General features: G+C 41.0%; 1 protein-coding gene across 1 annotated transcript in view; it reads left to right on the top strand.

Moving 5' to 3' along the window:
- Window positions 1–27,683, top strand: part of DERA (deoxyribose-phosphate aldolase) — a 94,582-nt gene that overhangs the window by 1,823 nt on the left and 65,076 nt on the right. The window lies entirely within an intron of this gene.

The following is a 27,683-nucleotide window of genomic DNA, read 5'->3' as shown; positions in this document are numbered from 1 at the left end:
GAAGCACATGTATTCATTCAATAAATAGTTACTGGGTACCAGTTGTGTACTGTCACCACCCTGGGGATGTAAGGTGAACAAGGATAGTCCCTGCTTTTAAGGAGCTGGTCTGGTTTGGGTGCTGGGCATTGAGCCAGAGGTACAATGAAAATAATTGCAAATATGGTATGTATCAATAGTTATTTTCCATTTTGTCTATTTAAGAAATTAGATAGCTCTGTTTGAGGGTGGCACTTTGAAACTGTTTAGGTATCCTGTTAGTCTGCAAACTTTCATTTTATTTGTTTATATTAGTGTATATTTGAGATTTCCTGAATTGTTACTGTTATTATTTAATATTCAAATTGTTTCAGATTTTGCTAAAGGGAGCCCTTTTACCCTGGCCTTTCTCTCTCTCTCTCTTTTTTTTTTTGACATACTGCATTATTTTTAAAGTACTTCCTTATTTTCTGGCCTTGCAGATATTCCAGGCTTATTTAATACTTTTTCCCCATCCTAGAACTGGAGTCAGCTATTTCTTCAAAGAGCGTTTCTTTCTTTGAATAATAGTACTTAGACACCAGGATCTGGGCAATAGGTATGCTCATGGTGACTGGAGTGTCTCTGTCCCCAAGCCTGTCACTTGGCACAGCTGGAGAATGTATGTACTACACGCATACATGCTTCTGTGTTCATCTAGTTAGGTTGGCCAAAAAGTTTTTTTTTTTTCCCATAAAATGGCTTTAGTAGTAGTTAGTTGTCTTTAACTTCATTTGAAACAATTTTGTTAGATTGTGTTGTGACAGCTATCATATCAGCATGCATTTAAAAAAACATCAAAATTGGTGAATTTTTGTGTAGCCATTTTAATATTAAAGATGGAAGAAAATGTCCAACATTTTTGGCATGTTATGCTTTGTTATTTCAAGAAAGGTAAAAATGCAACTGAAACACACACAAAAAGTTGTGCAGAGTATGAAGAAGGTGCTCTGACTGATCGAATGTGTCAGAAGCAGTTTGCGAAGTTTTGTGCTGGAGATTTCTCCCTGGACGATCAATAAGTTGATAGTGATCAAATCGAGACATTAACTGAGAACAATCAATGGCATACAATGTGGCTAGAAAGAGCCTACATACTCAAAATATCTAAATCAATAATGCATTATTGGTGAAAATGAAAAATGTGTCCTTTATGGAAAAAACCATGTGGACTTTTGGGCCAACCCAGTATATCTCTATATGGTGAAAACCATGAGTTCACAGTGATACCTCCAATTCTAGTCCAACATCACAGGGTTTATTCCATTCTTCTCTCTTCCTTACGTGAAACTTCTCATGCTGGGCAGTACGTACCCTCCCACGGTAGACACTCCTCTCGGCTTTCTCAGGCTCTGACTCCCTCAGCTGGGTGCTGTCCTCTTCCTGCGTCAGGCTGCAGCCCCGGTCGGCACCCCCCGTAGTTGTGCAGCAGTCTGTGTCAGGCTCTCCATCCACGTGGATGGCTTCCTTGTCCTGCTTCTCTTGAGTTTCCATGTTTGGCTTCCCGTTTGTGCCCTCCCTGCTGTGATGGGACTCCGGGCTACTCCTGTGTATGAGTGCGTCCGTCACTTGTCTAGACTCCCACACCCCACTGTGGGCCATAGTAAGTCCCCCACCCAGCCTGGCTCAAATGTCTACAAGGCTCACATCCCCCTTCCTCCCTTGCCCAGTTTAGGACGGTTGTTGAGGAAGTAGGAGAGGACCAGAATAAAATTTTGAATCCATTTTTATATATTATACATTTATACAAATAAAAAAACCCTAAAGTGGCATGCCCACTGTCCCTGGCACCTGTTATTTGTTGTTCGTGCTGGTGGCTGGCATGCGTAAGTGAGGATACCCCGGGCTCTGCTCTCCCGGAGCTCACAGTCACCTAAGGGGGCAGTCCTGGAAATCGTTGCAGTAAGATGGAAGTGACCATAGAGGAGAACTGAGTAAAACCAGCCTGGCATGTTTCACTAACTACAGGGACCTCATTTTCAGATTCCTATTGTAATTTTCTCAGTTTGCCATAATGATGAAGAACAATATTTTAGTGTGAAGAAGAAAGAAAAATCATATCCTGTGTATGAAACACAAACAAAGTCAGCCTAATGATTATGTACATTGTTAGATTTTAAATTGGGCATCCTTTTCTGAACACCAACTTTGATTTTGCCTTAGAAGTCTGTTACTGTTTGCTTATAAGCATGACTGATGAGGCTGCGTTTTATTATTCTGGTACTGTTTTGATAAATAGAAAAAACTACAAAGTAATGATTTGGGTTTGTTGTATAATTGAATAATTAAAAGTCCTCCATGGTGCCTGCTAAGTTAAAAAAATTTTTTTAAAAGCATGTAAGCCCTGTGGAGTTTAATTGTTAGGAAGGAAGACAAACTTCAAGCGCTCATTTAAAATGGGACGCCTCTGCCAGGAAAGACAGACTAGCAAATGAGACAGCCGGTAGAGCCCTTGAGGATGCAGTGTGAGCGTGTCACTAGAAATTGTTTAAGTGGAGAGCTCTGGCCCTTTTAAAACACTGTCTGTCACTTGAGGATTGGGTCACCTTGAAATGTGTTCATCTTTGAGTTAACGGCATAAAAAGGCACTTTGAAAATTTTCAGCCGGCTTTCGTGTGTGTCGCGCGCGCGTCTGCGGATGCACCTCTCCTCAGCCCGCCTCAGCCCGAGCAGTCGGTTCCCTGGAAACCAGAGCGGTTGCAAGAGAGGGATAAATGTTTCATCTCAGCTCCAGCAAACTGTACAGATTTTTAAAAATGTTGAGAACACTCTGGCTGCAACTTCTGGCTGTCTTTTTACAGTCAGGCCTTTCTCCCTGCAGCAAAGTCTCAGAGGAGAGTAGCCTCTGGTAATGACCTCCTAAAAAGGTGTCACTTAACAGGTGCTTTGGTTCATTTGGGATGTGGTTAATAATGTCAGGATTGTGGTGCTTTCAAGTCTGGTTAAAAGAGCCAAATTAACTGCTCTTGTAACCCAGATTCAGATAAGCTTTTCTACTAAATGCAGGGTGGTCACGCTTCTTACCCCATGGCCACAGGATAGGAGTGTGTGTGTGATTCCATTAAAATACCTAAAATAATATGCTATTCAGCTAGGTATCTGGAATGCTTCAGATATACAGACTCTTTATCTCTAATATAGAAATCCTTGAATAAACATTGCTTATGAATATTTCAGACTCTATTTTCTGGAAAAATAATAGTGTCCACATTTATAGTTACCTCTTTTTAAAAAAACACAATATTTCATAGCAGGAAAGCATTTTAGCTATCGGTCCAGCACCCTCTGTTACAGATGAGTACACTAAGATGCAGGGAAATTAAACGTATGGTCCACATGGCTGGTTAGAGGCAGTACTGGAATTGAAACTCAGGTTCTGTCTTTGCTGGTTTATTCTGATACTTTGCATAACTTCTCTTGCCTTTAGCTTTATAGGAGCTCAGTTGGGCTGTGGCCCTGAATTAGAACCACCCGAGGTGCTTGTTTACAAATGCACTTTCCTGAGCCCCACTATAGTTTTAACTACCCACAATAATGTGAGGGGCCCAGGAACCTGCATTTTCACAAGCTTCCCAGATGGTTTTCGTGAACACTGCACATTCAGAAGGACCCTGCAGTAAGCTGTAGAGTTTCCCAGATTAATCAGAGATTCTCTGAATTACTCTATATTACTTTTTGATAAACCATCTCAGTCACTTTTACCTTTGCATAAATATGTTTGTTGTATTTTTTAATATTTTGTCAGCAAAGTTTCAATGAGCTAATTTGGGGAGAAGTTAGCCTTTCATTTTCTGATTAAAATATGTAATGTAAAAGGCAGAAAACTGTACTTGAACAACAATAAAAATAATTAAAAAATTAATGTGTTAAAATGAGTTAGAAATTGGAAAAATCAGGAGGGCCAGGCAGTTAAGCAGGTGCGTATATCTGAACCGTGCATTGTATTTCAACCAAGGTGCATATTTTGTTCAAATAATGCCAGTGGCTGATGGAAAAATATAACCAGTGTCCTTCCTGATGATTTTGGAAGTTGACACGAGCGTATCTCTCCTTGGTCTCAAGGGCTGAAGGTGCTGCCAAACACAGGTTCTGAAGCGTGCCTAGATGGACGCCAATACTCCTGTGACTGGTGCTGGTGAGAAGGAAGGAGGTTTATTCAGGGGCCGGTGACCTGAGAAGGTGGTGGACTCCTGTCCTGAAAACCATCTTAACATCTCTGGTCAAGCCAGGTGGCTTTTATAAGGACAGGGAAGGGAAGTGGGGACGTACAGGCAGTGCAGGCAGGTCTGGTCCCCACCAGAGTCCGGGTGTCAGCATGCTGAGTCCTTCCGAGTCAGCCCAATTCCTGCCTCTGGTCAGCTCCTGTCTGGGCAGGAACGGGAACTAGAAAAGAGCTAAAATAGCACTTGTTAGCAAAAAAATTTTTTGTTCCTGTATTTGTTCCAACAGGCTTGTTAGTTTATTAGTTAGTACATTTAATTCTGGTTAGCACAATACTGTACAATGATGATACGCATTTCATTCTCTGTTATAGAGGGAACAGACCCTAAAGATCTCCCATTACCCGAAGATGTGAAATTGCCTGCCAGAAAGAGTAATTTAGTTAGTGTTTTGATGGAAAAAAGGCACAATCCTGATTCCTTGGAAATGAATAAGTTTGTGTTGTGGAGGAAGGTAGGTTGTAGCAATCCTTATTATATTTGTACTTGTCTAGGAGTTCGGCTCTGTATATTTTGTTTTGAGGGAAATTATTATTATTTTTTCAGCGTGTAAGGAAAACTTAAATGCTTCTGATAATTTTCCAGAGAAGAAACAAGAAACATTCAGGGTCGGGCACAATTAGATTTAGAGTTGTTCCTATGTAAAATAATAACAATAATTAATAAACAATACCCCCAAAACACTGTTTCATACTCTCACAACTTTGCCCCACCCTGTAGTTTAGTCTTACACCTTTATAAGCAGAGTTTATTTTCCTTTTTAAAAAACTTTGACTCTTCAGGAGGCAGTGGTTACTGTAATCTTAAACTCTTCCATTCAGCACACGTGTGTGGAGTGACTACTGTGTCCTCGGCGCATCCAGGTCTTCATGAGAGAGACAGGGCGGAAGTCAGGGGGCCTTCCCACCGAGAAACTTCCCTTCATCAAACTGACATCTCCCCGGGGAGGCCCACTGCTGTGCTCTGGGCAAGGAAAGCACACTTCGCTCAACATTGGGAGACGCAGTTGCTCTCTTGCAAGTGATGAACCAGCCAACCTTGCATTTAGTATAAATGAATAATCACTTAAAAATACTGTGGGAAATCTCTTGAGCCAGGCAGAGATCTGAGATGTGTTATTATGAGTAAAAACACCTTTGTAGATCTGGCGCCAGGAAGAAAAACATCGCAGTGTCAGTCTGTAGGTGAACACTGGGACTGGTTGTAATGTTACCCTAGTAATTACATCATAGAAGTTGAGGGACACAGTGATGATGAGCATGAGAGTCCATACAATAGGCAGTGGTGCTAGCAATACTGAAGATGTCTCAGAGAATAGCAGAGTTTTCTCTACTTCCTTAAAGAAAGATAGATTGTTTTTGGTGCTTTACAATAGTCACTTTTACAGAACAAGTTGAAATTCGGCATCCTACAGAATGAAGGTCAGGGAATTTGTCCTTGGCCCTGTATGCTTCACTTCATGCATTATGGTTTACCTGGAATGGATACACAGCACTCAGGATTGGGCCCTGGCATTTTGGTCCCAGCCCTGGCCATATTATTTTGAATTATTTCTCTGTAAATTTTCTTCTCACCATTTCAATATATGTTCCTTCACACCAAGGATAATAACTAGTACCTAAGTGGCATACTTATCTGTGAGCTTTGGAGAACAAATTAATGTGAAGGTTTTACTCTTTCAAATATGAAAAAAAGACTAAAACCTATGCATTGGGATGAAATCTTCCTAAAATTAAATATCTTTAAGAATTGTTTTTGACTGATGATGAAGGTAATGCACAGTCATTGTAGAAATTTTTGAGAAAGCACAAGTACAGAGGAGGGAATTCAGATTGTTCAGTGTTTTCCCACGGAGACATGGAGCTCGGAGGGTTCAGTCCCTGTCTGAGGTAGAGTGCACTGGGTGGAATCTCGTTGTTTTCAGTGACTTGGAGGGTCATTGTTACAAGCATGTAATTCCTTGCAAGTGCTCAATATTGTGCGTATTTATTATTAATCATTAACTGTTAGTATAAAAGGTACAAATTGGACTCCTGAGGCTTTTAGAGCCTCTTTGCTCTAATCAAGTGGCTGGGCTGCTCTGCTGTTCGGTTCACTGAGTGTATTTTTAATACTTTTTTGGGCCCTCTTCTGCAGTGAGGCTGCGACTCTTCTCTCGTATTGCTTCCCACCTTCCGATTTGCTCTTTCCAGCAGGCACTAGGCTAGAAACAAGAGAACAGAGGTTACTAGAATGGTGAGTAAACTAAGAACAAGTGGGTTCGAAGTGGAGGTTCCAGCAGCCTTCCACCATTAGAGTCTGCAAGAGATTTAAGCCTCACAGGCTGAGGGCATCTGTTATAAACAGTGAATCACTTTCTCTCTGATGTACCTGGAAGGGTCCTAGTTTTTCATTGAGGGGAGTGAGAAAATAGTCATTCATATCATTTTTTTTTTAAATTCTCTGGTTCATTGAGGAACCCTGACTGAGAAAGGACGAGGGGTGGGGTGGGGGGTGTTTTCTGATGAGTCAGGTGCATAAACCTCTCTGTAGACTCTGGAATCTCTCCTTATAGATCAGAGCTCTTTTTTTCATGTATTCTCTGCTTCTTGGCAACATGCCAGAAAGGTAAAGACAATGCCTGCCTGATATTTTTTTTAAACAATGGTTAATTTCATGGCACCTGTATTAGGCTCTTAGAGTGTTCTCAATAAATGTATATTGACAGACCAACTGATTGTTTTTAACATTTTGTTTTATATATTTTAATTTTAAAACATTGTTTTTAAAAGATTTTATTTATTTTTAGGGAGAGAGGAAGGGAGGGAAAAAGAAAGGGAGAGAAATAACTATCAGTTGCCTCTGTATGCACCCCAACTGGGGACTGAACTCACAACCCAGGTATGTGTCCTGACTGGGAATTGAACCAGTGACCTATGGCTTTGTCCAGGGCACAATGCCTAACCAACTGAGCCACACTGGGCAGAGTTATTTTTAACCTTTTAATTTGAAGGTTTTCAAATGTTCACAGAAGTGCAGAGATGGGTGTGATGAGGTCGCATGCTTGTCCCCCAGATTCGGCAGACACTGATTTTGCCACAGTTGCTTACCAGCCCTCCTTTTGTGCTGTGGTATTTTCAAGTAAATGGAGAGTGACAGACATCATCTGATTTTGTCCATACTACTTTGAAATAAATCTCTAGATCAACATTATATTGCTACATAACTACCTGATTATTATCATGCTAACAGAATTAAAATTGATTTACTTAAGAGGTTTTAAAAGGGAGATTCTCTTGCCTTCATGAAGATAGTAATATGAATATTATGATACAAGTTAACATTTATTGAGTACTTACGAAATGCAAGGCATTGGGCTAAGTACATGCGTTAGCCTGTTCTTTACGTCTCCCAACAACTTTATGTAGTCCCAATGCTGTTTTTGTTTTGACTTTACAATTGAGGGAGCTGAATTGTGGGAGGTAAGGCACCTTGCCCATGGTCATGCTGCTAGCAAGTGAGGGGTGAGTTGGGACTCAGCCTTGGTCTGTGTGACTCTAGGGACCGCTCTTAACCTGAAGATTGCATTGTCTCTTTATGTACTCATGGTTTAGTTATTCGTTTAACCTCACATTCCATATATGACCAGCTGCTCATTTAACTGTCTTAATTGGAAACCCAAAGTAAAGGTACAGAGGAAATCTATAAATAATCTCTAAGTGTTATTTTAATTAATATTTATTTATTTATTTTAAAGATTTTATTTATTTATTTTATTTTTAGAGAGGGGAAGGGAGGGATAAAGAGAGGGAGAGAAACATCAATGTACAGTTGCCTCTTGTACCTGCTACTGGGGCTAAGGAGACCTGGCCTGCGACCCAGGCATGAGCCCTGACTGGGAATTGAACCTTTGGCTCGCAGGCCCACGCTCAATCCACTGAGCTACACCAGCCAGGGCTAATTAATAATTTTTAAATTTCTTGCTCCTCGTTCCCTCTTATAAAAATTTTAGAACAAAAAATGATTGACTTTCAACTCTTTATATATTTGCATTTTGGACTATATGGTAGATGTGCTGTGGGCAAGCAATAAAAATAACAGAGAAAGGCCAAAAGCCCAGATCAACCTCTTTGGATCATTAGCCCTTGAATAACTGGGGGTCACCTGATGTCAGGGATGTCCCTTGCAAGGGGAAATTTGCCTCTGGATGTACTGCCCCTTGCTGCGTGCTTTCCCTACCTATGAAGTGTCTACTGTTTTTTTTTTTAAGATTTTTATTTATTTACTTTTTGAGAGAGGGGAAGGGAGGGATAAAGAGAAGGAGGTATGAGAGAGAAACATCAATTGGTTGCTTCTCGCTTGTGCCCCAATGAGGGCAGAATCCACAACGCAGGCATGTACGCTGACCAGAATCCAACCTGCAGCGACCTTCTGCTTTGCAGGAAGACTCCCAGCCCATTGAGCCACACTGGGCAAGGCGAGTTGTCTACTGTGAGGGTGCCTTTCCCCTTGTTTAAAAGCTATCTGGGAAGAGAACAGAAAATTCACTTTCCACCACTGTGTGTGAGATTGATGGTGTAGCAGGGGTGTCCAACCTTTTGGTGTCTCTGGGCCACACTGGAAGAAGAGTTGTCTTGGACCACACATTAAATACATTGTGACACACAATCACAATCACAAAAACATAATATTTTAAGTAAATTTACAATTTTGTGTTGGGCTGGATTCACAGCTACCCTGGGCTGCATGGGGCCTGAGGGCTGTAGGTTGGGCACCCCTGATAAAACGCTACTTTTTCCCGGAGAAGGTGGCTTTAGTAAGTACCAAGGCATGACACTTTAATTGTACAATATGAAATATTTAACCACAAGGAATGTTGGGTGGCAGGGATCCTTCTTGCTGCGCCTGAAATCTTGCCATTTGGATTTCTCTTCACTCTGTCTTGTACAGTGGACCTTGAATCTGTAGCTGTGAAATCCCTCCGTGCAGACAGTAGCCTTCCCTGAAAATGGGACAAGAGCCAGCTCCTTTAGCGAGCTGACTTGATCATGTCACTTCCTTGACTGCTTCAGGGCCACCTGGCTCTGTGGAGCGGCCGGTGGGAAGCCTGTGTTCCTGTTCAGCTCCACGAGGGGGACTGCTTCTGGCGCCCCGTGGCCAGAGATGTTACTGTACACCTGACTCAGACCAGCTCTGGAGTTGGCACACCTCGTGACTTCTTTCTCAAAGTAGGGCGGTGGTGGCGTTTTGACATTTTTGATGGTTTGTCACAGAGCATCTGAAAGCACAGGGAAAACCAGTCACCTTGTCAAAACCTGTGCCACAGAAGAACTTCTTCCTGAGGAGAAATTGCGGAAGATCAGGTGCTGTAGGAAGCAGCCTTTTGAGTCAGATCCCAGCAGGTGGTGATTTCCACTCAAGTTCAATTTGAACAGATTATTCCCGGATGGTGTTGGCAGTCATTGTGCTCCATCATGCATAGGGGGTTGGTTTGTTTGTTTTGGGAGACAACATCTACTCAGGCCGTGCCTGCTTGCAGTCAGGGTGTTTTAGCACATGTTAGACGTCTGCTGTTAAAGGGGTACACCTACATTCCAGGCTCCTTCTGCACGTGCTTAAAAATATACTTAACCAAAGATAAAGGCAATAGTGGAAATGCATGAGGCTGTGGTGAGTAGGGATCTGGGAAGCATTCGATTTTCTGCAAATCAAAGGGTAGTGAGAAGGTGACATAGGACATGTATAGTACCACCTTGGACAGGTTGCTCAGTTGGTTGAAGTATTGTCCTTTGCACTAAAAGGTTGGGAGTTTGATTCCCAGTCTGGGCACATACCTAGGTTGCAGATTTGATCCCTGGTTGGAGCATATATGGGAGGCAGTGGATTGATGTTTCTCCCTCTTTCTCTCCCTTCCTCTGTCTAAAATCAATCAACATATTCTCAGGTGAGGATTAAAAAAAAAGCATAGTACCTATAGTAGTTATATATTAATGTTTATTTTTACTTTTCTTTCAAAACTTAGTTTACTTCAGTTTCAAAGGAGGATCTTTTGTACGAGATTGAAAATTTGGTTATGCAATTCTAGACAAACTAGATTTAAATTTTCTGCAAAAGATATGGATGTTGGGATGATTGCCTGTTTAATTAAATATAGCTTCTTTTTTGAAAGGAAATTGGACTTTGAATTCAGACTCTGTGGGGTTTAAATCCTGATTTTTCTAATTATGAATTTTTGAGTTTTCACGTGTAAAAATGGGGTGAATAAAAGCTAAGTCATAGAGTAATTGTGAAGATTAAGTGAGATATTATAAGTAGAGCAACTGGTGTGGTGCCTGAAAGGTAGTGACTTGTAATAACAGTCACTTGCTCTTCCCTTTCACAAGACACAACAGGAATGTTGGAAAATTCTGACCTTAAAACTAAAGACAAATTGATTGTGAACAGGGGTATTTGCTGAATGGAAAATAATATGGAATCATGAGAAGCCCAGCGAGCCTGGGGCAGTGGGAGCTGCTGTGTGTGTGTGGATGCAGTGGGCTTTGAAACTAGATGTGTACTCAGTACCTTTCTAGTGATTTGCTCTCCTGCATGTGAGACTATATTAAAGGTATTTATCATCGTAGTTTTCCTTCCCAGATGGGAATTTGTCCATCCCAGGTTCTTTTATTTTTCTAACTTATTTTTGTGATTAGCATCTTTGAAAATTGATAATTAATTAATTGATAATTGATCATTCCTTTTCATTTTTTTAACTTTCTCCTGAAATTCCTATTTTACTTGGATATTGGACTTCTGTAGTCAGTGTTCATTCAGTGAGTCTTATTGGTACCATCCTGTGACTATTTTAGGTAAGTAATCACAGACATATGCTCATACACTATTATTTGAGATCTAGCAATGTTTTTTGGGGGATAGTAGGCATTGGTTTCAAAATTTAAATATACAAATTTTAATTGCAAAATAGTAGTGAGTCTCAGTAGGTCATTTACAAAATATTTGCCCAAAAGGTTAAGTGTCAGGAATAAATGTGAACTCACAAACTTTAGGAAATTAGTTGTTAACACCCCTCATAAAATACGTCATTCATAATTTACTGTATCTTACCTTAGAGGTAAAGCATAAAAGTAAATGTTCCTGGGAGAAGTTATATATTACCTTAAATTCATGGGTACGGTATGAATGACTGATGATGAGTTTTTCCTGAAGTGAGATTTAAGTGGGGTAGTGTGTGGTGAGAGCAGGACCTTGAGTGTGGGCAGTGGTCATGGGGACTAGGTTTCAGGAAAAGTAAGCACAGATTTCTATAACCATGAAGTTCCCATTAACATCTTTTATTTTTTTCCTTTTTTCTGGAGTTTAGCATATTTAAATTCATATATGCCCTGGCTTGTCTGACTCTACTGGAGAGTCCTTCTGTGACCAAAAGGTTGCTGGTTTGATTCCCGGTCAGGACATTCCTCGGTTGTGGGTTTGATCCTCCACCCTTGGTCTGGGTATGCATGGGAAGTGACCGATCGATGCTTCTCTCCTGTGTCGATGTGTCTTTCTCCCTCCCTCCCTCTCTCTCTAAAAGTAATGGGAAAAAAAAGTCCTTGGGTGAGGATATAAACAAACAAAGAAATTTAAACAAATTATGATTTTTAGTTCTATTCTGTAGCATTTCAGTTGTGTTTATGGTATTCTGACAGGATTGACTGTGTGCAGGTCTGTCTCCACGCGTGAGTCTTCTTGCAGACTCTGAGTTGTGTGAGGAGCACAACACCCAGCTTGGGTAGCAGCTTTATGAATAATATTTTCTATTAACTCATGTGAAGTCAAATAGCAGGGCATTTTTGAGCATTTTCAGATTTTAATTGAGGAAAGTTTGTGACTAATTCTCTGAAGAGGAAAGACTTAAGTAGGTTTTCTCTGAAGCTTTGAGCTCCTAGCATAGTTGACCAGATCTTCCTGAAGAACTGAGAGTTGGGTCTTTCCTGAGCAAGGTGCCAAAGCTTCCTAGCTTCTTGCTGAATTTCTCTAAGGCCTAAGGATTCTTTCTGAACACTAGGCACATGCAGGGGCTTAGAGACACTCTGATCAGATATTTTCTCAGAATACATTAGAGCGAAAGACTATGAATTTGGAAATCCAAGTTTGGCTTAGTAAGTCTTACGGTGTATCCTCATGAGAATGGGTAGTAGTAAAGTCAAGATCTAGGCAATGAGATGTCCTGTGACATGGGAAATGTTGTCTGTTAGCAGATTTATTTAAGATGTTAATTTGACTGAAGAGCATGAAAGAACTCATTTTTACATGACAGTTTCCGAAGCGTATTGTTAATTCAAGGATTAATTCACAGTATTATTTGATATGTGAGTGTGTGTGTGTGTATGTGTATTTGTCCATCCTCCAAATTTGACAAGCATGTATGAGCCACATACAGATTCTTAACTTTGCCTGGTGAAGTAACGGGTGTAGGTGGAGGCTGAAGAACCCAACATTTGATTTAGGCTGATAGAGTTGAGTCCATTTCATGAAGGTGAAGGGGTGGCCAGGAGTGTAACTGTAAAGGACTTTTTGATTTCTTGCCCCTGAGATATTTTCGTTCTATAAAAATCGAAACCTCAGAGAAACACTGAGATGTTAGTCATTCTGTAAGTCCATATGTGAAGTCCAGAATGTAAGCCCTGATGGCCTGTCAGGAAGGAGAAGCTGCATCTTTTAGGAGTATGACGGTGTACTTTCTAATGAAATTTTGAAATAGAGAGGAAGTGAAATAGCTGGATGGAACTTAGAAAATTATTGGGAAATAATCAGTGACCCTTAATGTTGGATGTGTGCTTGGAAGCAAATCTCTTGGGAGAATTATGAGAGCAATAAAGTAATCCATAAATATTAAGTAGTTTATAAATACTGAGGTGAGATTGGCTCTTAGTGTCAATCTTGGGTTCAAACTTTCACTCCTAACTAATCTTGGGAGAAGATCCCTTTAAGAAGACAAAAAAAGCTCTGGCTGGTGTGGCTCAGTGGATTGAGTGTCAGCCTGTGAACTGAAAGGTTGCCAGTTTGATCCTCAGTCAGGGCACATGCCTGGGTTGTGGGCCTGTTGGGGGCATGTGAGAGGCAACTGATTGAGGTATCTCTTGCACATCCATGTTTCTCTCCCTCTCTCCCTCCCTTCCCCTCTCTCTAAAAATTAAAAAAAAAAATAAAAGAAGAAAAAAAAATGTAAAGAGTGCTCCCCAACTTATTTTATTGTACACCGTAAGGCCTGTTGGTATTCATCCTAATTAATTATAAAATGCTTCCCTCCTCTCATTTAACATATAACTGTAATTTTTATTGAATATACGGTATATACTCTTTAAGAAGGCCTGTCTAGGACAGCTACTACAGCCAACTCCTGCCCCACTCCTCTGCATCCACGGTTCCTACTCCCCAGAGGCAGTCTTTGCTTGTAGTGTTTAACTCCCTGTTTCAAAATAACATGCTTCTATTGTTATTTTTAATTTTTCAGTTTTAAATTGTAATTCATTGACTTTCTGCTGTGGAACATAATGGTTTAGCTTCTTGCACTTTATCTCCCCGCTTCCTCTCCTAGCGCCCCTCTTCCATCCTCCCATTATATATAATTTTAGTTAGATAAACTTTCAGTGTTTCTATTATGACTGTGTAACTATTAATTTATAAGCCATATGGTATACTATGATTGCATTTTATATTTTGAATAAATTTTTATTTTCTCTGGAATTGTTTAGTTTTCAATGTAATTACTTCTAACTCAACTCTACACCAGCTGTCAGAGATGAAACTGCTTTTTTGGTACAAAGGGATCGTATAATTTATTAGTTTTGTATTTTTCCTAGAAAATACATTGCCCCTAGTGTCCTCACCTCTCCTGTTCGAATCCCGCCTCCCTGCAGGCCTGCTGCACCTCTGGTGCTCTGGGCTCTCCCTTGACCTTCATCCAAGGTGAAGGTCACACTGCTCTGTGGATCCCACGCTTCCTGGAATCCATGTTTTCCTCCTCTATGTTGTCTTTTTGATCTGACGGAGTGCAGCCATCAGCAACTTCCTGAAAATAAAGGCTTTGGATGTGAAAAGATGCTTTTATTCTTCAGTCATATGTAATCGCAGGATTGGCTGAGTACAGAGTCCTGTATTTGAGATTCTGTTTCCTCAGGAACTTGAAGGCATTCATTCTTCCATCGTGTTTGGCACCGTCCAGTGTTGGCTCGACAGACCCGATGCTCCTCTTGTCATCGTTCTTGAATGCGACTTCCTTTCCTTTTCTTTCTGGAACTTTGAAAATGCTCTCATTACCTTTGGGGCTTTCAAATTTCACAGTGGTGTGCTTTGGTGTAGGGCCACTTTTTAAATTGCCCTGTCCACTTGATGGGTTCTTTTAATTATGAACCGTAGCTTCCTTTAGTTCTGGGAAATTTTCTTGAATTATTTCTCTGATTAATTTTTCCCTTTCATTTTCTTAACTTTCTCCTGAAATTCCTATTCCTTGGATGTTGGACTATTTTTTAGACTGATGTTTTGATTTTATCTCCCCCCTACCCTTCTGTCTCCTGTCTTACTTTTTTGCAGGGGGAGGTGGTGTAGGATGTGGGGTAGGAAGATTTCCCTCAACTTCGTCTTCTGAGGCTTCTCTTGGACTTTTCGTGAACATGGGTCAGTTGGGATTCCAGGCTGGGCTCTCTGGGCTTTCCCGGGGTCCACGTTGTCCCAGCTGGGGTGCTACAAAAGCCGTCCCAGCTGCATACAGAACTATAACCAAATGCAGGTCTGGCTGCCTGCTGCTTCGAAAGCCAGTACATGAGGGGCAGGTGCTGATGTAAAGGCAACTGGCTACCTGGAAGATGAGGGACTTGTGTCACGAGGCCCATCTCCACATCTCAGTAGAGACAGAGGTTTTTATAAGGAGGGAGAGGGGAACAGAAATACCTTTTACCAAAGAAGTTGTATGCGTGGGGCAGGGCTGTTCACCATGACCTGCCCAGTTAGTAGTGTACGATCAGATCGCCCGGTGTTGTTACTTGCCATAGAACCCCCCCCCCCCCCACTTTTTTTTCTGTCTGTAATAGATTTCTGCTTGTGGTTTATGGATCAGGACATTACTTACAGTTATTCTCAAGTTTTCTTTGCTTCCTACAATATTTTGTTGCCCCTTAGTGCCCTCCACCTCCACTCCTGTCCAGTTGTTTTTATTCTGATTTCTCTGTCGGTAAACCTCGGCCATGGGGACCCTTCGAATCGAGAAGCCACTACCCCACGCGGCCCCATGAATGTCCTTGTCAGCCCGGCGCGAGGCTGCAGTGGGCCGCCTCTTGGTTTGGACGTGTTACTACTGTGCTGTTAAAGTTCTACAATAAGCTCACTTGGAAGTGTAGTAAATTAGAAACTGAATGGGTGGGAACTCTTGGATATTTTAACTGCCTCTTTCTTTGACTTCTTGATTCAAGCCTAGAGTACATTTCTCAGATGGCTTTGATATGTGGATTGCTGAGGAAGACTCTGTAGTCCCAGCCTGGCAGGTTGAGAGTTCTTTGAAATAGTTAATGAAATGTGTCATACTGGGAACCTGGTAGAAATACTTCATTTCTGAAAACCCTTTTTATAATGTTTCCCCTTAAGAGTTTAGGAAAAATGCCAACAGAGTAAAAAGTATTGCTTTTTCCCATAGGTTTAAACATATTTAAACAATAGCATAAAAGAGCGCAAGTGGAAAGCTGCTGTTCATTCCCCAGAGAGGTCAGTCATTGGTTGACACTGGCTTTATTACAGCAAATGGCATTTTCAGTGCTAACAGAATTCTGTGGAGGAGAGCTTAGAAAAGCAATTGATGGGCATCAAGTTAAAGATACTTTGAAAAGCCAAAAATACGTTAGCTTTCTAAATAAATTGAGCTGAATTTTTCTTATGTTTTTATGTTTAAGCTATGTTTTTCAACAGGCATCTATCGCTATGTACTTTCAATATAGAATTTCACTGTAGTTTTTTAATTGAGGTGTGTTTCAGTCTGTCTGGCCTGCTGTAACAGAAATACCATAGACTGTGTACCTTATAAATGACAGAAATTTAGTTCTCATAGTTCTGGAGGCAGTGAAGTCCAAGATCAAGGTGTAGGTGTGTTTAATGTCTGGTGAGGGCCCACTTCCCCATTTAGGACTTTTTGCTGGAACCTCATGTGGCAAATGAGTGAGGGATCTCTTTGGGTTCTTATGAGAGCTAATCCCATTCATAAGGGTTCTACTCTTATGACCTAATCACCTCCTCACAGCTCCTCCCCCAAAAACTATCTTCTTGGGGATTAGGTTTCCACATATGGATTTTGGAGGGGGTTGTGGGGTACAAGCATGCAGACCATAGCAAGGTATAATATATCTATATTATTATATATGTATAATATATATACACACAATAGAGTATACTAATTTTAAATGTATAGTCTAGTTTTTAGTGTAATTTGATTTATGCATTTGTATTAGTGGAGTGTTAAGTATGTACATTTTAAATTTTGAGAAGAAAATAAAATTGCTTCTAATTTTCTGTGTTATACTTGTGAATCAGTTTGCTATTAAAAGCTTTTCATATTGGTATTTGTGTTATTTATTGCTATGAAATAAATTGCTTCAGAACTTAGTGATCTAAAACAATAGTAAACATTTATCATCTCACATGGTTTCTGCAGGTCAGAAATTTGGAAATGGCTTGGCTGGGTGGTCAGGTTATCAGCCCAGCCTACAGCCGTCTCATGGTGTGCCTTCCAGATTGACTCCTTCATGTGACTGGCGGTTGAGTGCCCGTAACTGGTGGGAGCCCTCAGCTCGTCACCACGTGGACATCCCCAGGGCTGCTTGAGTGTCTTGATGACCTGGCACCTGGCTTCTCCCTGAGAGAGTGAGCCAAGAGAGGAAGGCAAAAGCCACAGTGTCCTTTATTGGCAAATGTTAGAAGTCACACCCTGGTATTTCCACAGTATCTTCTTGGTCAGAGAGAAGAGGTCAGTGCCTGTTGTGGAAGGAGCGTGAGTCCTGGATGAGAGTCACTGTGGGCCTTTTTGGAGGCCGACTGTTATGGTTTCCCTCATTCATGATGTTATTTATTTTAGCTTGCTTTTATTTTATAGTTTCTTTTTATTATTAAAAATTTCAAACATTCAGGAAAATACAAGGACTAATATAATGACCACCAGTATATACCAAACACCTAGACTTACCAGTTGTTAATAATTTACTGTTTGCTTTGGCAATGTTCTCCTGAAATATTCTAAATTAAAATTATAATCATGTGATGTTTCACTCATAAATATTTGTTTGCATTTTTAAGGAGTAAAAATATTTTCTTATAATATACTATTGTCACATGCAAGCCAGGATCAAAATGAGGAGTAGGCATCACATTCAGTTGTTGTATTTGTTTCCTTTAATCTGAAACAGAATCCATTTTTTTAATGAGTTTGGTGATATTGGCTTATCTGACCTATAGATTACCCCAAATGGTGGGTTTATCAGATTATTTCCTCATGATGTCATTTAACTTCTCTATCTTCTGTATTTCCTTTAATTTGGATGTGGTATCTTGTATTAGTCTGGTTTCTCTAGAGAAACATAATCAGTAGCAACTAGATAGATATGGATGAAGATACAGATATAAAGAGATTTAGCGTAAGAAAGTGGCTCGTGGGATTATGGAGGCAAACCGGAGACCCAGGAGAGCTGATGGTGTAAGTTCCAGGCTGAGTCTGAGTAAGTTCCAGTCTGGGAGGAGCAGAAGAGTCAACGGTGTAAGTTCCTGTCTGAAGTCAGGACAAGACCAGTGTCCTCACTGGGTTGGGGAGAGAGAGAGAAAGAGAGAGAGGGAAAAAGAATGAGAATGAATTATTTCTTACTCAACCTTTTGTTCTATTGGGGCCCTCAAGGGATTGGATGAGGCCCACTACACTGCAGAGGACTGTCTGCTTTCATCAGTCTACAGACGCAAGTGTTGATCTGATCTGGAAGCACCTCCACTTGACAGGGCCAGAGACAACATTTAAATGAATACTCCGGCAACCTAGTTGACACATGAAAGTATCCATCCCATACCTAAAACTTGATTAGATTCAGATTAAACTATTCTGGTAGGGGTACATCATTGGTGATGTGGTGTATTTCATATTACATCATGTCGTGAGGCACACAGTGAGTGTCTGTTCTGCTGTTGGTGATGTTGACTTTGATCATTTGTTTAAGGGGATTATAGCTCATCTGCCAGTTGTATAGTTCCAGTTTACCCCATTTTGACCTGCAAGTAATGTGTGAGACAGTAGTTCTAATACCGTGTGAATCTCCAGTTTCCCCATGAGCTTATCACTCAGAGTCTTTTCCACCCACTGACAACGCTTGCCTGCATCAATTATGTCATTAAGGGTGGCAGTGCAATGTAGTTGCTCCAGTTTGATTATCTGTGTATTTAAATCAGCCACTTGTTTTCTCCCTGCCCTTTGATGCCAACCCTTCCTCCCCAGCCTCTGGCGTTTTTGAATCCTCCTTCCTTGTCCTCAGATAACGCCTCCCTCTTAAGTTTTCTTGTCAAATAGTAGCTGTGTGATGAATCTTCGTTTCATTCTGATATAAAACTGTTATTTTCTAGTTGTTTGTGAAATTCTGCTTCTGGAGCCAAAAAATGAATAGCTACTGTTTTATTTCTTATATACATCAGGAAATTTGGATGTAAAATGAGCACTATTTAGAGCACTCATTTTATCTAAAGGGAAAGCCAGGCTTCAGAGTTTTATGTTAAGTATCTTCTGAGGCTGTGTTGAGTTGTCATCTTTAGTCATCTTCAGGCACAGGCTAATTTTTGAAGTACCTACGATGCTTTTTAGCAAATTTGGGTCTTCTTGGAGCCAGTGATATCTCTGTGGAGCTATGCTGGCATGTGATAAATGTTGAAAAGCATTTTGTGCAAATTACAGATCATCAACTTTCCTGAGAAATGGAAATTCAGAATTTAATTTTTCATTAAACATACCTTTTTCTGAGTTCACTGCTGCTGATAGTTTCTTTTCAAAGTAAGAAAAGCCTAACCTCAAATAAATAATTTCAGACTTATTGAATATAAAAATGACCAAAGCATTGCTTTCAGTCTGCTGACTTCAAGGAACCTAAGAGACTCCGCATACATATTCCGTGTTCGCCTAGCTTACAGGTTCATACACTTCTCATGACTCTGCTGACTGGTGGCAGAGGTGTGTGTGTGTGTGTGTGTGTGTGTGTGTGTGTGTGTGTGTGTCTTGCAGTTTTGGGCTCAGGCTGGAGCACAGCTGGCTGCTATTTCAAATGGCTGCAGAGAAACAACAGCATTGCATACTTCTACCATGACCCAGGACTGGGAGGACTTAGCTGCTGCTAGTCACAAATACCCCAGATACCCTCAGTTAATAGTGAATGCCCTGCACACTGGAAGTGATAGTTCTACTATGTTTGGGAGGATGGAGAACAAATTTTGGTTTCTTAGAGAGTGAACCACATGTTCAGGTGAGACCTCTGTTCACTGCACTTTTAAACATGCTATATACCAGAGACCATGGTAGGAGACGGAGGCTACCAAATCCACACTGGCTTATTTGTTTAAAATGAATATTCAATACAAATGCCAAACCAGATGGGACAGGGGATGTCAACTGGGCATGTCCTGGTTGCCCTGGGTGATATGGTCCCCCTAGTGAGGACTAAAAGCCCAGCAGATGGACTGCATTGGGAAGAGTCATTAGCTTTCCCTCCAACAGTCAAAATGTGGAAGGGTTCAGAGAGACCAGTCCTGACAGTTGTTCTGATCTATGGACTCTTCCACTTTTCTGTGGTATTTATGGGTAGAGAGCAGAGGAAATTTTTTGAATTTTGTGCTTTATGAGCCTTGGAGCTGCTTCTGTAATATCAACTTTTCTCGGACTCTTCACTCCCTGAAAGGGAGTAATAGCGCCAAAAAAATGAGTGGCCCTTATGAATCTGAAGGCACATTTTAAAGGCAGAGTGGAGATGCCCCAGTCAGTCATGGACGGATGTGATTTTGACCACTCTCTGCAGGCCGCTGGAGTGTGGGGTTCAAGCTACCACCTGCTCCTGCATGGGCCTTTCAATTGGCTTCCCCCAGCAGCCAGAGGCATTCTTTTAAAATGTAAACCAAGCTAGAGGGCGTTAGGATTGAGGGTGGGAGATGGGGGTGGTTAGGGCAGGGAAAGTCGTGGTGGGAAAATGGAGACAACTGCATTCGAACATTAATATTTAAAAAAATTAAATGTAAAAAAAAAAGGAAAAAGAAAATAAAGCATCATGCCCGAAAAATCATTTAAAAAAATATAAATCAAATCCTTTATCCCCCAGCTCAGAGTTCTCTAAACACTTCCCACTGCACACCTCAAGTCCTTTTCAGGCTGAAAGATTCCTACTTAAGGAGCTTTCTAACCGTACTGGCCATGCCTCACAATAGGCTTTGTATTTGATATTGCCACACAGTACATACCTAACATACATGCAATTAAAAAAGAACTTCCATAAATGGCCCCTACCTGTATTACATACTGCATACCCTGATATTTTTCCTTCCTTCCTCCCTCCCTCCCTCCCTCCCTCCCTCCATTCCTTCTTTCCTTCCTTCCTTCCATGCTGGTTACAGCTGCCAGATTTGATTTTATGACATGTCTCTGGGTCCTGGTTCTCAGTGTGGAGTACATTTTACTACATGGTCTGGCCCTTGCCTTCCTCCCTTTTTCTCTGCCACTTCCTGCTCGACTGCCTACTGGCCTCCAGTTACACCTGGTCTCTGCTTTGCCTGGGATGTGACAGGTTCACTCTTGCCTTAGGCCCTTTGCATGTGCTCTTCTCTTTGCCTGGAACACTGTTTCCCTGGGCAGTGGCCTCATTGCTCACTTCCTGTTTCAGCTGGGTTCTGCTCAAATGTTTTCTTATCAGAGACTTTCCCCAATGCTACCCATCCTTGCATTCTCCATTTCTTTCTTTTTTTGAAATCCTCACCTGAGGACACGTGTATTGATATGGATAGAGGAAGATGGAGAGAGAGACAGAGAGACAGAGACATAAAGACATCGGTTGCCTCCCATAAGCCCATAATCACCCTGACCAAAAATCGAACCTGTGACATTATGGTATGTCACAGGTATGTTTGATCCTGACCAAGGATCAAACCCACCAGGTGTATGGGATGATGCTCCAAGCACTGAAACACCTGGCCAGGGCATCCATTTCTTACCCTAAGTAACTTTTTAATGTAGCCCATATATATTATATAATATATTCAATATATATTTATATGTTTGCCTGTTTCTTCTCATTAGAAAAAGCTCTGTGAGAGTAAGGATTTTGGTTTTTCATTCACTGCTGGATCTGCAGAGCCTACAGCAGTGTCTGGTACCATTGCTGGTACCCCCTCAGTATTAGTTGAATGAATGAATAAATGGAAGTCATAGTCAAACCTCAGTGAGCCCTTTAGGGCGTCCATGCCCATCCGTTGGACATTAGCCAACTCCTTGAACATTCTGAGAGTGTTATAACCCATGTAGCCGCGGATACAAGACACACTAGAAATGACAGCCAGACGGAAGAAGGGTGGAGGCAGAGAATAGACACGACTAGTGCGGAGGGTCAAGTTAGCCAGTCAAGTTGGCTTTAATTTGGTGCCGGCAATTTAAGTTGAAGTATTCAGGAGGTATAAGAAACTCATTACTCACCTGAACTTGGATTGCTATCCTGCAGAATGATCTGGTTGGTCATGTATATGGGATGGAAATTAGAGGTTAGGGGCAGAGTGGCTCTGGGGAGATGACACAGTAGCACGGCTCTGTGCGCTCTCGCAGTGTATGTTGCCAGGCTGCTGGTGTCCTGGTTCAGGAGCATCTCTCTGGACTATACGGACTAGGCTTACACAGTAAAATGTTAGAAGGTTGGCTTGTGTCCAGAGGGGTCTAGATGCCCTGTAGTGGGCTCACCTGGGTTTATTGGACACCAGGCCTTGGGAAGAAGACTAGTTGTAGATCCTACCTTCTGGTAAGAATCAGGCTCTCAGCACAGTCTCTGTCTTGTATCTTATTGGCTTAATAACTAGACGAGGCTGAGTCTGCTCATTTATATAAATCGAGTATCTTCTGAGCCTGGCTGGATCAGGCGTATACTAATATCCAGGGTTTTTATTTTTGTTTTTGTTTTTCTAGCCAAGCTAACCTTTTCCATGGCTAAGGTTGAAAGACTAGATGTGATCAAGTTGCTATTTCACTTGTTTCAGTGCCTGAAGTAAAAAATAAATTTACTGTGATGCAGCCGACTTACTGAGCAGCTATTTTTGTGCTAGACACTCGTACATATGGGAGGGTGTGCGTAATTCCTGGGAAGATGCAAGTTAGAATTGAGAACAAACAATACAGAAATAATAGACAATTAGGAAGAGGTTCTTAGCAATAGAGCCTGGGATTAAAACTGTACAAAGTAGATACCAGAAAATGACTGGAGCCAACACTAGGGAGTGGATTTGGGTGGTACAGTTGCATATAAAAACCCAGAAAGAATGAACAGAGAAAATACGGGGAATTTCATCTTTCTTACTCTTCCAAAGTTTTGGGGATAAAGTCTCTAATAAAGCACCACAATTTTTTTCTCCATTAGGAACAAAGGTAAAATCAAAATACAAAGTAAACCTTCTTTCACAGTTATTTGGTGTTCCATGTTTTATACTGTGAAGAAGTACAAAAATATCCACAGAAATGCACCTGGGAGTGATGGAAAGGCTACAAAATAGATTTTTGGAGAATGTGATCTCTGTCTCCACTGAGACTTGAACAGGAAAAATCATAATCATGAATAATTGTGAGAAGAGCATTTGAGAACAAATATATAACAGACAGCCTAAGAGCCACCAAATGATATACTAAGAGAAACAGTGGGATTTTCTTCAGTGGAGAGTATTAAGAAAAGAGTCTTATCGCCTTCCAATTATGGTTTCCTATCTGTTCTCCCCAAAGACACATGTACTTGAAACCCCTCCTGGCCCCATAAGAGCAGGTTCTATGGTCCTGATGAGATTGTGTGCATTAGAATCACTTCTCCTGGAAAGGAGATGCTAAAGGGTACTCGAATAAAATATTAAAATTATGAAGGGCATAACAAAGGCCAATCAGTCCTTTCTTTTCCCCAGATCCCATAATATGAGAACAAGGGTTATTTGATGAAATTAAAGAGTAGCAAATTAAGTGCTAATAAAATGAGAAAGTCACTTATAATTCATTACCATGGGAGGTCACAGAGGCAAATTCTGTGGTTAGATTAAATATGGGGCTGGATAATTTTATGACCACTAATGATATTTTTAGCAGTGGAGGCTGATATTGGGAGACAAGTAATCGTATTATATTCTCCAGTAGATGGTTTGCAGGGACCTCTGGCAAAGTGGTACCTGAGAAGCGTGAGAGTAGGCCTCATGGGTTCTCACCCTTGGTGGGGAATTGCAGTAAATATGAGTTGTTAAGGTGGCTGTGTTCAGGAATATCTTCAGTCCCAACTCCTCTTGTGGAGAACCAAAAGTCCTTTCTAACCAGAAGCAGTTGGGGCACAAAGTCTCCTTATGCAAGATGAGGAAGTTGAGGAGATCTATTGTACAGTAATGTGACTCGAGTGCACTAGACTGATTTTGGACTGGCAACGTACTATAAAGTAGGTCTTATGTGTTTTGAGCACACACACAAACAAGGCAGATGTGGGAGGTGATGGATATGTTAATGACCTTGATTGTGGTGATTGATTTACAGTGTATCTCCAGTGTATATCAAAACATCAACTTGCACACTTTAAGTACATACAATTTTTATTTGTCAATTATACCTTAATGAAGTTGGGGGGAAAAGAATAAACTACATTTTTTTTTAAAGAAGCAACTGGGAAAGACTTCCAGAATTAGGTCATTTCCTGACCTTGGGGACCATTTAGCTCATTTATTGAATGCCATCTGTGTACTAAGCACTTTTCTTGGATTTTTACTTATATGTTGGCAGAGGAAACATTCAGAGCAATCAGTGCCACCCAGAACGAAGGGGACTGTACTGAAGGTGGACTGTAAACAAGCTGGGAGAGCAGGGAGGCGAGAATAGCCCAGCCTCTGGGGTCAGAGAAGGTTCACAGCAAAGGTGACACTTGAACTGAGTCTCTTTTTATTGAGATGTAATTGACATATAATGCCATGTTAGTTTTATGTATACAACATTGTACGACATAATGAGTTGATAAATGTATTGTTGTAAGATAATTACCACAATAAATTTTGGAAACATTCATCACCATGCAGTTATAATTTTTTTCTTGTGATGGGAACCTTTAAATGACTTTTAAAGATATACTACAGCATTATTAACTATAGTCACCGTGCTGTACATTACATCCCCCTGACTTATTTATTTTGTAACTAGAAGTTTATACCTTTTGTCTCTCCCTTTATCCATTTCACCCAACCTCTGCCTCTGGCAGCCACCAACCTGTTCTATGTATTTATGCATTCAGGGTTTTTTAAGTTTTTATTTTTTTAGTTTCCACATATAAGTGAGATCATATAATATTTGTCTTTCTTTTTTAAAAAAACTTAATTTTTTTTTAGAGAGAGAGGAAGGGAAGGAGAAAGAGAGGGAGAGAAACATCAACGTGTGGTTGCCTCTCCTGTGCTCCCCCACCAGGGACCCAGCCTGCAACCCAGGCATCTGCCCTGACTGGGGAATCAAACCAGCGATCCTTTGGTTCGAAGGCTGGCATGCAATCCACTGAGCCACACCAGCGAGGGTTGTTTTTCATTGAATGAATTATTTCACTTAGCATAATGCCTTTAAGGTCCATCCATATTGTTACAAATGTCAAGATTTCCTTTTCCATAGCTGAATAACATCCCATTTCATATATACATATATGGCACATTTTCCTTATCTGTTCTTCAGTGCGCAGTTAGGTGGTTTCCATATCTTGGCTACTGTAAATAATGCTGCAGTGAACACAAGGGTGCTAGTGGCTTTTGGATTTAGTGATTTCTGTTTCCTTCGGATAAAAATCCAAGTGGCATTGTTGGATCATTTGGTAATTCTATTTTTCTTTCTTTTTTTTCTTTTTTGAGTAACCTTCATACTGTTTTCCATAGTGGCCGTATCAATTTACATTCCCACCAGCAATGCACAAGAGTTCTCTTTTTGCCACATCCTCGCCAACACTTCTCTTCTTTTTGATGATAACCATTCTGACAGGTGTGAGGTGATATCTCATTGTGGTTTTGATTTGCATTTCCCCGATGATTAGTGATGTTTAGCATCTTTTCATGTACCTGCTGTTCATCTCTATGTCTTCTTTGGGAAAAATATCTCCTCAGGTCCTTGACCTGGGTCTTACAGGTTGAGTGAGAGTTCAGTATGCAGGCAGGGTAAGGAAAGGCATTCTAGACAGAAGGAGCTATTGGTGTGCACAGGTCCAGGGTCGGAACAGACAGCATGTGTCAGTGAGCTCCCAGCACTTTGCAAAGGCTGTGCCACATGCTCAGTTGGCAGAGAGGGAGAAGATGGGGCAGGCTAGGGAGGCGAGGCCAGATCATGAAGTTTGGGATTGCCTGACCCCTCTCTCCAGCAGCAGTGGTGGTAGTGGGCAGGGAGTAGAGAAGAGCTGGGGGAGGAGCTCCCAGGAAGACTAGTGAAATACAGGACGGCCCCTCAAAGCCTGCCCCACTGTCATACGCTTCCATCTTTTGACCGCTGTCAGCTGGTGGTGAGAGCATTGTGTTCCACCCAAGGGCCTGCTTCACTCATTTTCACTATCTGCCTGAAACAGTCTTGACTGTGAACCTGATTGCCATTACTAGTAATTAAAAAAAAAGAGCCCCCCTGTCTTTGGTTAGAGAGAGGTTCTTATAGGTCTCTGATAAATTGGGTTGAGTCCAGTGTGTCTGTCTGGTCTCATTTCCTTGGGGTTTACCAAGAACCAAAACAATCTTGGGGTGGGGGAAAAAAGAGGCAGATTTCATTTGCCTGACCTTAGACTCCCGATTCTCTGCGAGGTTGGCTCAGCAGACAAGCAGGAAAACATACAATGTCTTTGAGGAGCAGATGGATTGAAATGTTAAAAATCTGTTAAATGATTTCAGCTAACAAAATAATTAGGAAAAAAAGCACCCAGACTACGTTCCCTTTTCAGTGATATTTAAACAAGAATATCATTACTGATCACTCAAATGCTAACTTGGAATTTTTATACCATTAAAATTGATAAGAATCAAATGGAAATGAGAGAGAAAGAATGTCTTTTGTAGAAATGGGTTTTCTTTGTGGTTTTATCTTTGTGGTGGATGCAAATACTTTATTATTTGTGTTGTTACGTAGTATAGTATGCAATCAGCAGTTTTTCCCATCACAAAGTAAATAATTGTTGAATTGTGACACATTTCCTAATGAGTAGCCTTTTCCACCATAGTCTTTTAAGGCTCCTCTAAGAAGATTCTTTAAAACCATGAGGTTGCTAGAGGGATACAGACGTGAGGTTAATTGCAGAAGGTAAATGGGTTCATTCTCCATTTACTGTGAGGCACCTGTATTACAGAGTGTGGGTGGATGCATTGGAAATACACATGCAGCAGACACTGTGTTTGGTTTAGACACTCAAAGATGAATAAGGTCACAACTCACAATATAGGATGTGTGAGACAATTTTACTGCAACTCCTTGATGAACTAAATGCAAGTTCCATAGTAGAGGTATATCCAACTGGGGGCTCTGTCTGGGGGACTGGCAGTGTTTTCACAAGGAAAAGGTCTTAAAGTAGAAATTACAGTCGACCAGAGAGAAAGGAGGGTGGATGGAGGTAGGAGAGAATATTCAAAACCAAAGCAACAGAGATAGAGATCTCCTGGAATTTCAAGCAGCTTGTTTGTTTGCAGTTTTCTGACTTCTGTTATATCAATGTTGTAATTTCTAATACATTCTGAAAAATTTTCCTTTTAGGAAGGAATGGGCTGTCGCATATCAGCAGAGAGTAGATATTAATCTTGTCAGTAAGCGAGTAGTGATCAGGGATACCTATAAGCCCCAACACTAATTCACTTAAGTATGTATTAATCACTTGCTCTCCTGGACTGGGCACTCACACATAAGTCTTTGTTGTCAGAAGTGAAGCACGTGGCCTGGGTAACACAGCATCCCCCTCCCCCCCATTGTGTTTAGATGTGTCTGTGTAATGAATCAGTACCCGTTCTTCTCACTCCGAATGTACTGAACTTTACATGAAGTATGCCTTTTCATGCCTGGGCTTCTTTCAGTAAGGCTCTTTATTTGCAGTTGTGTGAAAAAGAAACATAGGCGTTACGAGAACTTTCATGCCAAATGATAAATATAGCCTTTCAAGGACCATGTAAAAGATAGGTGAATATATTTAATAAAATTTTTAAGCTTTATAAGGTATCCTTCATTCCCCT

The sequence above is a fragment of the Phyllostomus hastatus genome, unplaced genomic scaffold (assembly GCF_019186645.2).
Source record: "Phyllostomus hastatus isolate PE091 unplaced genomic scaffold, TTU_PhHast_1.1 phas_scaffold_93, whole genome shotgun sequence".
Classification (NCBI taxonomy): domain Eukaryota; kingdom Metazoa; phylum Chordata; class Mammalia; order Chiroptera; family Phyllostomidae; genus Phyllostomus; species Phyllostomus hastatus.
The sequence above is the reverse complement of the archived record's forward strand: the minus strand, read 5'-3'. Positions and strand labels throughout refer to the sequence as shown.